Below are 12,679 nucleotides of genomic sequence, written 5' to 3'. Positions count from 1 at the left end.
GCTTTTCTCAGAGGGAGAGAGAGATCCATGAAGGACTGGCTTAAAGTCCTGGGTTTCTAGGGTCACAGCTGAGCTGTGACACCCTGATGCAAGCAAGAAGACAAAGATGTATTCAATAAAAGACCCTGACCATGTATTTGGAGGAATTGGGATTACTGGCCCATCTAAAAGGTCAGGTGGTTTTGTAATAGAAGGACCACGTTGAGGGTGTGCTATACATCTCCCCGAGAGTAATTTTGGAGCATTGCTGCTGGAGACAGCACTGCTGCTGGGACTGATAACAGTTTTGCAAGAGGATGCTTTCCAGGTGGAGGCTGAGGTGCAGATGCTCAAACCAGCTCTGCCTGGATGAGGCTGGAGCAAGCTTTTTATGTGCCAGTTATGGAACTGACATGAGGAGATGCTGCTTTTGTTCGCTTTTTAAGAAGAAAGAATGTTATAAAAAAGCCAGCTGTAGAAAGTAAGCTTCTATCACACACTAGCAGAGCAATGACCACTGGCTTCAGTACAATTAAACAGAAAGGTATGAAAAACAGGCTGGTAATGAGTGCTTCATCCTGAAGAGGAGAAATTGGATGAAGGCATTTCCATCCTCCTCTACATGGGTACTTTTGGCCCCTTTGGTTTATTCCCAACTTTCCCAAGGAGATGTCAGGATGCATCACCCAGGGCACCAAAGCTGTGGGCTCTACAACCCCGGAAGCCCTCAGCCCACAGACCTGCCATCACCTGCCATGTCCCCTTTCCCACCCATCCCACGGTCCCGGAGCTGGGGCCTCCCTGCAGGACACCACAGCCTTGCCTCCCAGCTCCACGGGAACACGTAAGCACCGCTTCATTTCATACACTTGGCTTTCTAAAAACATATGTGGCATTCCCGTACAACTGTGAGCATCGACCTTCATAGCTGCCATGGTGATGAGCATCACAGAGAAGCCTATAAATAACATCAATGTGCCACATGCTGGCCCTTTTATGAGCCCCACTCTTTTTGATTTACTTATATGCAAGATATTTTACAGGACAACCCAATTAAACTTGACAGACGGCTGATGATGAATTCCTTCCCAGTGATGACTTGAAAATACTTTGTTTTAAACTCAGTAACGTGACAGAGAAGATCAGTTGAAGCTACTGGTAGGATTTTGCATTACCTTACGACCTTTACAGCAACAGCCACTGAAGAATACCCCAGTGCAGGAGACAGGCAGAGCTTGCCCCATCAAGTGCTGAGCAGCAGCGTGACACCAAGCTGCAAGTTTTAGGAGGGTCCCTTAATTCCCTCACGCAGGTACAGGGTCCCACCGAGTTTGGGGAATGCTACAAGAACATTGCATGCCTGATCTCATACATTTTGTCTATGACTTTCTCTGACCAGGTTGCTCTGCTGTCAATGTAATGCAAAAGTGTGGTCAGTCCCACTGCGCTGTAGAGTGGCCATGAATTTTGTAGGAGGCCACCATGGAACTGAAAGGCCTTGATCAGGGGTGCCTTGGTGGCATCAGCACCCACGGTGACTCCCTCAGTCACTTTGACTGCATCCAGGCTGCTCACCTTGGCTTCCACCACATCTTCCAAGACGGGCACTCCTCACCACATCCACCACAACTAATGCCTCACTTGGCAGTTTTCATCTGATACCCCTGTCATTCCAGCAGTAATTGCTATATTCCAGGTGAGCAACACATAAATAAAACAGAAGACCCAGGGTTTGCATGGCGTGTCTCTCTCAGCCACTGACAAGTCGAGCTATTCAGGGAAAGCCTCATTAACACTCTGGACCCACTTCCACTTTCCCTCCCAAACAAATAAACAGCCATGATGGACAATCCTCATCCCAGAGCTACTCGAGCCGGATGGCTTTCCCAGTTTGATGGTGTCTTTCTTACTCTCTCCCTGCACATCCTCTACCGCTGAGGCAAGGAGAGCATCCCCTGATGAGAAAGATGAAAAACAAGGTTATTCACTGAAGTTGCTTTCTATGTTGCTCTCTGGGCAAGACAACACCTGAATCCTGCCCCAGCTCTCTGGGGAGGCAGGGGGAAGAAAACCCCCATGGTGCATGGGGAAAAACACAGGCTCCTCACTTATAAATAAACACTGCAGCATTTTTTCAGCTCTTTTCAGCTGGAGCCCAGAGCTGAGTTTTCAGGCCCAAATATCCATTTTCAATTTTTTGATATTGAATGATTTAACAATATTGAGGAAGGCAAGGGCCTCTTAAAATGACATTCAGCCACTTGAAAACCCAATTTCCCCGCAATTTTTCAAACTGAGAAAATTTTGATCAGCTGCAGTTTGATGTTGAGCTGACACCTGAACTCAGGTGGCTGGAAGGTTAATGAAGAACAATGAGTCCCAATAGTCACTTAAGCTGCCCAAACTGTGATTACTTGGCTTCAGGTTTATAAATTCCCCACAAATCCACAGTGTGGGTGCCTGTTCTCCCCTCTCCATCATTTTCTTTGTTTATGTCTGCTGCATTTTTCTCTACTTTTTCTTCCCTCTCTCCTGCATTGTTTTATTTTTCCTTTGCCATGGAAATCGAGCACAGTGCAACTTTGCAAAGTTCTTTTGCAGCTATAAACTTCCTATACTCCCCCTGCTAGACTTAGGTGTGAAGGAGTTCAAAGCAATGCTACTCTTGTGAACCCATCAATTTGAGGCAAGATCTGTGTAGGACTGCATGGATTCATTGCCAAAGCCTGGTTACACAGGAGGACAAAATTAATTACAAAGTGATTAAGCCCCACCATGACCTCCATCCTGAGCGAGGGAGGCACAAGCACTGCCCAGGGTCTGAGGGCACACGATGCTACATGAGGCGAAAAATTGTGCTGGTTATTAGTTTGGGTGAGCTGTGTAGCTGCAGAAAAAGTGAGAAGATCAGAAAAGTCAAGATATCAAAGGAGACACCAAAGAAAACATGAGATTGATTTCTATCAGGGAAATGAGAGCTAAGCAAGCCAGTGATTATATCGCTGGAACTGCAGAGGGATGGGGAGGAGTGGAAGGAAGAGGCTCCCCTTCCCGGGGAGCCCGAGGTGCTTGCTGCTGTGCTGCATCCTGAAAACGAGCGGTCATGCTCCACGAAATTCAAGATACATCAGGGGAATTCAAACAAGAGTAAACCAGAAGCTGGATATTTTGCAAAGAGATTAAAAGAAAGCTTTAAAACAGGAGCCAATAGCTCCGCAGGTAAACTAATTATGTGGAAGCTGCCCAGGAAAAGAATGTGTAGCAGCAGCATGAGCTTTGGTAGCAGTACCAGCACACTGAGGAGCTGAAGTGCTGGCATGAAGATGGCACAGGGCAAGGGGAGGTGTTGGTCAGCAGAACCACAACACAGCAGGTTCTCCTGGAAATGCAGAAAACCAGGGAAGCTGCTGCCTGCCAGGATCCTGCTTGCAAAGGCAAACTTCAGCAGGAGCTTAAAATCCAGCTCTAGAAGAGAATCACAAGGTTACAGTCCACAGCAGGGAGCAGCTGCTTGGACAAAGAACTTGCCCAGCCTTAGAATGAGGAAAGCTAACAGTTCTACAGGAATTTCTCGTGCTTTTTAAATGCAGGCACAGAAGTCCACAAGGGTTAGCCCAGGCTGACCTAACTTTAATAACATAACAACTCGGTATCTTTAATAATAAAGTTGCTATCACACTGCACTTTAACCTTGTCGTGTAAATGATGGGCAAGGGCAGGGGGTAGCTATAAAAGAGTGAACCTGCACTGCCTGACTCTGCTGCTGTTGCAGAAATGAATGCACAGGGAAGAGAAAAGCCATCCCAGAGCAGCAGCAGTGGCAGCTGGAGCTATTTGCTAATTGCTAAGGACAACCAGGGACCTGCCATTTGTTTGCTGCCTTGCTGGGTCTGGTGTGTGGGAAGGTGACGGCACATTCGCACGCTGCCTCGTTTGCAAACAGCACGGTGGGAAAAGTTCAGCTGGAATGCCTGAGGTGGGAAAAAGGAGCCACATACAAGGATTAATAACACAGCTTTCTTCTTAACTGGAGCTACTAGCAAGACTCCAGAGATGTGCTTGCTTAAGCAGGGAACGCTACGAACCATTTAATGGGGCTGGTCCAAAAGCAACTACCTGGAGCGTGTAACATGCTGGAGAGTGAGGAAGGCCAGAGTGCCTCCAGCACACACAGCCCTTGCTCCCAGCTATTCCAACAGATAGGATATAAACACCAGGAGTGCAACATGGCCTGAAACCGCACATGTGCCCATCTACTTGTGCAACAGCTCTTGTAGTGGTGGGATATAGAGAGACTTCTTTCATTTGGGGGGTCACAGTGTTTCTCTGACCCTTCCAGCCCTGAGACCATGAGAAGTTTGGATGTTTCCAAGGTGCTCATCTGTTTGCTCCCTCCAGACTCATGACCCAAGGAAAAACCCCTTGGTCCCAGGGAAGCTGAGGATTTGTCTCCTCCATGGGTGCAGGGACCGGGATCCACTTCAGATGCTTCCTCTGGGAGAAGGAAAAGATGTGATGGGCTCACGGGAAAGGATGAAGTTTTCCTTATGTATCCCAAGCATCAAACCCATGCAGGCTCTCTGTGGATGGACAGCTGGGCTCTCACATGTGTTTGTCTGCAGAGATATCACAGTTTGAGCCTCAGATTTGCAGCCAGATTTTTGTATTCTGTGCTGAATTTCCAAGGGTCTTCATTTGGACTTATCCTCCCCACAGGGGTCAATAGGACTGCAGCTGCTGTCCTAGCATCTGCAGCCAGCTTTGCTGAGCAGCAGTGTGGTCTGCTGGATAAAGCAGGGGCTGTGAGCCAGGAGCACCAAAAGCCAGCCCAGCCCTGCCAGGAGCCTCCACCGAGGGCTCAGTCAAGCAGATCAGTGTCTTCAGAGACATCTAAGGCATGTCCCAGCCAGGCATTAACAATGGTGAAAAACACAGGGAAAGCACTAAGACGCCCTGTGGGTCCTGCAGGAAGAAGAGATCAGACTGTGGTCCACACCCTCCACATCCCGCCCCAGCCCTTCCCTCTGCAGTTGGCTCTGACTTGTGAAGCTGAATGCTGAAAGTCTACAGCATCCATGGCCAGGATCAAGTGAGAGGAACATAATTAAAATAGCCAGTGTAGTCCTGCATTGTGGTAGTGGGAAGGTGGTTGGAGACATGTAGGACCCTCTGCCTGAGCTCCATGCTTTCAGAGATGCCTGGGAAGAAGTCCTTCTGCAGAGAAACCTTTCCAGTCTGCCTGTGTGCTTCCAGCCTTTGCCAAACTCTTATTTCTAAAAACCTGTGGAACTACAGATCCATCAGCAGGCTGGAACAGACCCACAACTGTGGGCTAAAATCTTGTATAGCATCAGCTGCAATCCCTTTTGTGGTGATCCTGTGATCCGCAACTAATCCACACTTCGTGTTTTGACACCACCTCCCAAATATCTGTATTAATGCCAGGCATAACCCACTTGCCTTCCTTCAGTCTTTGCTCTGTGATCACTGTGCTCAGATGTGCAATACAAGCATTGCCCACATTCAAGGCTGATTAGCAGCAGCAAAAGCTCTGTTAATATAACGATGCCATCTTAGCCCCTTTGATCTGGAGGAGCTAGACCCTCAGGAAAGCACCCCTGTCCCCCTGATCACTGCACAGAGCCACAAGCTCAATAACACTGGCTGCTGCTGGAGCCAGACCTGACCCACCCAGCACATTTCCCTGCTACATGCTCCTTCATCAGTAATAAAGCTCCAGGGGAAAAATTAAGGCTGCGTTTTGTCAGGTGTCTGTGTATGCAGTGATGGATTCTGCATCTAGTTATTAACCTCTTGAAAGAGCTCAGTGTTATCTTGTATGGAAGTAATATTAGGTTAAACAGCTGTTGATAACTTATCTCCCATTATCAGCAAGTTCATTCAAGGCCAATATTTACTCACATCCAAGAAACGTTGCTGTATTCCCAATGGCATTCTTTACGGAGTCAAGTGAGAGCAATTTTTAATAGATTTTGGGTACTTAGGGGCCATGTTACCCAAGCGCCTCCTAATCCTGAATATGCAACACAAGAAAACTCTGCAGAGGGAATAAAGCCTGGACACAGCACCCAATTTCCAGAGGAAACCTAATCTGGAGGGGGAAAACTAACCTGGGGGATGAAACCTAACTTGGAGAGCACCTCCTGCAGACACAAAGGTGCTGACCCAAATTTCCCACCTCCTGCCTGCTGCACAACCACTTGCCATGCTGCTCCTTCACACCCTTCCTCCCTCAGAAAGTAGGTCAGCCATGGGCTAGCAGGTCCATGTGACCCTTTCCCTCCCCTTTTTCATTCTGTAATCACAGCCCTTCAACCAAGAGATCAGAAGAGACATCCCCTGCCACTTCACTCCATCATTCAGAGTAGTGTAGGTAGGTTCCTCTCAGCTGAAAAAAATAAGTCTTTGTGTTTTCACTATGGACACTGTCAAGAAAGTGTCAGTGTTTTGCTTCCTGGTATTTTCCAGGGAGCCCATTCTCTTCTTTATTACTTTTGCTGATGCTATAACAGTGTTGTAAAGCCTTAGGCAGGGACTGAGACCCTGCTGTGCTGGACATGGCAGAAGCAGAGATCAGAGAACAGAATTTGCATCCAAAAAATGAGATCTCTGCGGTATAACTTCTCCCACCACTATTTATGGGATCGAGATGGGGACTGGGTGTTTTGGGATCTGATCCCAGGCATTTCCCATCTGCACAGGTGTTGCCATGCACACAGCAGAGCTTATGCTGTCCCTGCCTGAAGTTACCAGGCATGAAGGCACTTTCCCTGGGAGCTACACAGCCTGGGTTCCACTCACGACCTCTCCTCTCCTCCACACCACCGCTGGTCCACACTGCAATGAGAAATCGGACCCTGGCGATCACTGCGCTGTTTTATGATGCCACTGCATCTGGTGGAGTCAGCAGAGCTCAACCCCTGAGCTGTAAGCAAGCAGCAGCCCTTGGAATGGCCAGGGGCTGGTGAGAGACCGTAGCTAATGCTTAGCCTAAGCTGCAAGTGGCAGGTACATTGTAAGTGTATCCCCTGACTCAGTACCCAACCGTGGTGAGTTTATAGCCTTTGATATTGTTGCATTAATCACAAGGAATCTCCCAGTTCCTTGGAAATACAGCAATGAGCTCTCCAGGGCTAGTTTCAGTACTTTTATTCCTAGGTAATAGCCCTCTCCCGCATTTATAGCTATGTCTAGACACAAAGTGAGGAAGGTGCTATAAACGCTTGATGGAAAAACCCTGTCTACCTCCTAATTCCTGTGTTTCACTTCCCGACTGTGCACTGAATGCACGGGTACAAAGCCTGTGCTCGCACACCTTCCCGTGCCACCAGCCCTGAACGACAGCAGCTTGCTCTCCACGGCACTGGAGCACAGCTGGTCCCCAGGGGTAACCCAGAGGGTTCCCAGGGACAGAAAACTGTTTGCTCAAGTCCTACAATCTGCCTTGAGAAAATGGCCAAGTGGGAAGGAAAGAAGGAAGGAGTGCTTCAAATCCTCTTGGGAAGATGCTGTAGGAGCAGCTCAGCTCCTGGTGGCATTTCACAGCACTGCCCTTCAGGCAACGTCTGACAAGGCAGGACAGTGTGAAGAGGAAGAAATCAAACTGACACATAAACAAGAGGAAAGAAAAGAGTTATTTAACTCTTTTTGTGGGGGTGCTAATTATTAATCAAAACCAAGAAAATTAGCATAATGGGATGAAATCCTGTAATGTTCAAGGCCTCTATGGATGTCAAAAAAGCATTTACTAAGTTAAAATACTGTCTTTAATGCACCCCTAGTTCCAGTGGCACCACCCAAGTTATACCTTGTACAGAGGGAGTCTGTCTACCTATTTTATATCTCCCCAGGGCACTTGAAATAACTGAGACCTCTGAGGCAGACAGAGGAGCGTGGGAGTGGCTGGGAGGAATACATGCTGAAGCCTGGGGATGACCCAACATCACTGAGACTGGACACATCACTGGCAAGGAGAATCAAATCACATCTCCTATGGGAGATGAGGGTGCTGCTGCCTAGAACCAAGCGCCCAAGGGCAGGGGCTTGGGATGAGGCTGATTAGCAACAACATATCTTGGCCATGGAATCGCAGAATCATGGAATTATTTAGGTTGGACGACTGCTAGGATCATACAGTCCAACCACTAACTGAACACTGCCAAATCCATCACTAAACCATGTCCCTAGGTGCCCCACCTACACATCTTTTAAATCCCTCCAGGGATGGTGACTCAACTACTTCTCTGTGCAGCATGTTCCAATGCTTGACAACCCTTTCAGTGAAGAAACTTTTCCTGATATCCAACCCAAACCTTCCCTGGTGAACCTTGAGGCCATTTCCTCTTGTCCTGTCACTTATTACCTGGAAGAACAGGCCAACCCCCACCTTGCTACAATGTCCTTTCAGGTGATTGTAGAGAGAAATAAGGTCTCCCCTGAGTCTCCTTTTCTCCAGTCTAAACACCCCAAGCTCCCTCAGCCAGTCCTCATATAACTCCTGCCTCAGACCCTTCACCAGCTTGGTTGCCCTTCTCTGGGCATGCTCCAGCACCTCAATGTCCTTCTTGGAGGGAGGGGCCCTAAACTGAATCCAAAGCGAAGAGGCAGTCAGGGATTGATGGCAAGTGAGCCTGTGACCTGCCTGGGGTGACTCTGTAACAGCAAAGGTGGTGACGCTAGTTGTCGATTATTTTTCAGCTCCCGTGTGTATTCATGCACTGCACAGCACTTGGAGTGTTCAAGATGAAAGGTACTTTCACCAGCACTTCAGTGGTTTGTTTCCTATTATAGGTCTAGTTTTGACACTCCTCCACCCTCTTATCTAACTTTCTCTACAAAGCTCTTCTCACTTTTTCATCTTTCTTCTGTGGTCCCTAGCCAAGGTAAAAGCAAAACAACAAAACCAAAACCAAAACCATATTTATTTCCTTTTTGGAAAGCTTGAGATTAATCAGCCGCACTGATCTGGAGACAGGAGACTTTCACACAAGCGATTCTTTAAAAAAAAGTCTGCATACTTTGCTGTAAACTCCTCTCTTCAAAATGTCTTGGTACTCAAGGAAGAAAGGCCTTTGTTTTTTTCTTTTTTTTGTTTTTAACGAGCCTAGTGGATGTTTTAATTAAGTTGGATAGAAATTTTCACAGTTACTTGATGTGAAAATGTGAGCCTATAAGAGCTGCCTTTGATGCTTGAGTTATGTTTTAAACACTTGATGACTCCTGCACAGCTGTTAATCCTTTTAGCATAGCTAATAGCTATTGCTAGAGTGCTCATGAAATCCTGTTTTGTTTGTGCCTCTGCTGGGCTGGAGGGTTCCTCCGGAATGGCAGCTTGTTTGCAGCTCCCAGCCCCAGCAGACCCATACACCACTAAGGACTCCTGGGGACCCCAACACCGGTAGATCTTAGATGGGAGCCACAGGAGTCTTCCCACACATCTAAGCAGGGCTAGACAGCTCCAGCATCCACTTGCAGGAACACATACATGCTGGTGGCATTGCAGAGTTGTGCCAGGGGGAGGTCAGAGGAATTCATGAGTGTCCCATCCACCCCTCCTTCTGCAGTCACCCTCCCACATGAAGAGCTCAGAAATGATCCCCTGACTCTATACTCAATAGTGAGGCACACCGCAGTCTGTGTGTGCCATCCTCTGCTGTGTTCAGTGTTGCTACCTTAAAATAAGATCTTTCAATTCTCAAATATTTTGAGTTCAGTTCTCTTCAGATTTGGAGAGACAACCCACACCTTGTAAACAGGCTTTCCTTTGCTCTGTAGCTCTGGATTTGCTTGAAGGATAGGTAGTGAACTGACTTTGGGGAAATGCAAATGCCTTCCACAAAGGATGCTGCAGGGAGAGATGAAAGCCAACTCCATTTGCATTAGTTCTGTAACTCTGGATGTTTTCCCTCTCCCGTTTAGACTGGAGTTCACACACACACACACACACACACGGGTTTTTTGCCCACTCTGAGCTATTTGTTGCCAGCTGCTCCTCCCAGGAGTTTTGAAGAAATCCCCATTTACACACAAAGCTACTTGTCAGAGCACCAGGAGCAAGCTGCACAGGCAAAGGGAGCACCCTGGAAGCTGGGAATCAGCAGAGCCCTGCTGTGGCCTTTCAGGCCAGTGCTAGCTTGCTCTGTACCCCTGTCCACAAAGCAAGAGACCCCAAGCCTGCAGCAGGACCTGCAGGACTCTCCTGCCACCACCCCTTGGCAGAATTACAGTCTCAGTAGCTACAAGAAAACCAGTAAGATGATGAGCTCCAACACAGTGTACGGGCTGTGCTTTTAGGTGGCCCATAGCAAAATAGCAATCTATCAGTTTGTTAAAGCAGAAAAACATACACAGGAAAGCACTCTCTCTCTGGATCCATGTGCTAAATAACAGAATAAGTCAGGATGTCTCCCAGTTCAGTATGTGTTCACGGCACTCCTGGGGATGGATATCCATCCCACTGCTGCTGCTGCCTCTCCACGGCAAGGGCCCAGATCCTCCACTGGGTTTCCTTTGAAGAGCTCCTTGGGGTGCCTGCAGTGCACAGTAAGGCACCCAGAGCCAGATGGGGACAGAGGGAAGCAGCGTTGGGGACTCAGTGCCAGACTAGAGCTCCAAGTGAGACACTGTGCCAAGCCACGCTCGCTTTCTCGGCTCATCACTCTGAGGAAATGCTCCTCAGCTCCTCACTTCCTCAGCTCACTGCTCCTCCACCATTTGCACATCTTTTTGTATTTTATATTATTTTCTAAAGGGAGCAGGGAGATACCTCTCTGATAGTAACCAGAGGAGTTTAAGAACAGTGATGCTCAGTCAGCCCTTGAAGTCACAGGTAAATGGGATGGGGCTGGAGATCCTCATACTGCTAGTGTCCTAACCAGAGGCATTTTTGTGTAAAACTGGCTTAAACAGGCAGCTAAACATCTGTTTTCATTCTGACAGCAATAGCTTTGCATTGGGAAACAGATAAAAATCTGGTGAAACATAAAAACACGGCTTATATTCAGCCCGATCTACTGTTGGTAGAGAGCCCTAAAATTGCAGGATCTGTGCTTATTTCATCTTATGTCAGCAACACTGGGGAGAAAGAGATTTCTGGAGGAGGATTTTGCACGCAGTGATCAGAGTCTTGCACTCCCATCCATTCTTGCAGATAAACTCAGAACACCCTCTGCACACAACAGGAATACAAGGGAGAAGCCAAGTGCTACCTGTGACATATGACCAACAGCTTGGACATCCCGCATCCTGAATGCAGCCCAGCACAGCATCAACGCTGGCAGATTAAGGAGCCACTCAGGACCCGTGAGGCTCAGCAAGCTTGGGAGGTATGGAGGGGATGGTACCAGGACTGGGCATTACCGTGGACCCATGTGAAAGTGGCTCCAGATTCCCAGCATAAACCATCACAGGACATCTAAACCCTCATGCGAGCAGCCCAGCTGCCCGATGAGAAGTATGACAGTGACATGTCCCAGGAGAGGACTCCAGATCTGACCTCCCTCCAGATGAGGAGCATAGAATCAGGCTCCCCAGGCGATGTGCCAGGCGGAGTGCACCTTCTGCAGGGCAGAGCTGCAGATCGATACCCCACGCCCACAGCAAGTCACAGCTCAGCTGCACAGCCCATCTGCACGATGGTGACAGTCTGCCACCGAGCAGGAAAAAGAAAGAAGAGGCTGCAAACAGGGATTTTCCACACGCAGGAAAGCCCCGCAGTAAAATCCACACCAAAAAGCACTGGCGAGGCAGGACCCCCAGGAGCACCCACGTCCCTCAGTGCACATCAGATCTGCAGGTGTGCAGCGCCTCTGCTAGCAGGGTAGGAGAGGGACAGGTTCCCCTCAGAACATGTTCAGCATCCCCAGGGAGACCCGATCCCCTGCTCGTGCCCCTGGCTGTGCCACCTCTCCCACGGGCTGTGACACCTCTCCCACACTCGCTTTCTGTGGTCGACTGCAAAGGGGATGTGTTTCCAAGGTGGAGACGGGAACATCCCGCGCCTCCCAGCACTCAGCCCAGCTGCCAGAAGGTTGGAGGGAGTTCGTGTTTCCTGCGGAGGACCGAGCACCAATACGGTGCTCGCATCCTCTGGCCAAGGCCTAGCGGAGAGCATCCCCAGGAGCCGGACGGACCCCGTGGGGCGAGGCACCCGCACGCTGCGCAGCAGTAGGCTCCGGGCATGCCCTTCGGGGCTCCTCAGTCCCACGGTCCCTCCCGGGGCTCTCACCCTTAGAGCAGGTTCCCCGCAGCCAAGTTTGGTCCAAGAGCAACAGAGGCTTCTCCCGCACCACCCCGAGCAGCCGGCTGTGCTCTCCCCCGCCCCTGGCCGCAGCCCCCGGCGCCCCGCCACTGCGGCCGGTCCCGAGCGCAACCCCGGGACACGCCGCTGCCCCACCGGGGGATGCGGAGCGAAGCGGGGAGCGGAGGGGAGGACGAGCAGCCGGCGGGGGGGCGCAGTCCGGGGCAGCCCCATCCCTGCAGCACCCGATGGCGGAGCGGCGGGGGGGTAGCGGGTAGGAGCCGGTGGGACCGCAACGGGGGAAACTTGCGCCGCGTCCGGAGCCCGGCGAGTCGATAACGCGGCAGGTAAGGGGGGATGCTCGGCGCCGAGCAGCGGGGGCGGCGGGGCCGCCGGGTGCTGCCGGCGGTGCCTTACCTGCTGGACAGCCCCGGAGGCTGC

General features: G+C 49.8%; 1 protein-coding gene across 1 annotated transcript in view; it reads right to left on the bottom strand.

Moving 5' to 3' along the window:
• Window positions 1-12,679, bottom strand: part of TMEM121 (transmembrane protein 121) — a 37,641-nt gene extending 24,962 nt beyond the window's left edge. The window contains exon 1 of the mRNA XM_027658565.1: window positions 12,656-12,679. The gene's annotated coding sequence lies outside the window, so the exon portion shown is untranslated. The remainder of the gene's footprint in view (window positions 1-12,655) is intronic.

The sequence above is a fragment of the Corapipo altera genome, unplaced genomic scaffold, assembly GCF_003945725.1.
Source record: "Corapipo altera isolate COAL_440 unplaced genomic scaffold, ASM394572v1 79, whole genome shotgun sequence".
Taxonomy (NCBI): Eukaryota; Metazoa; Chordata; class Aves; order Passeriformes; family Pipridae; genus Corapipo; species Corapipo altera.
The sequence above is the reverse complement of the archived record's forward strand: the minus strand, read 5'-3'. Positions and strand labels throughout refer to the sequence as shown.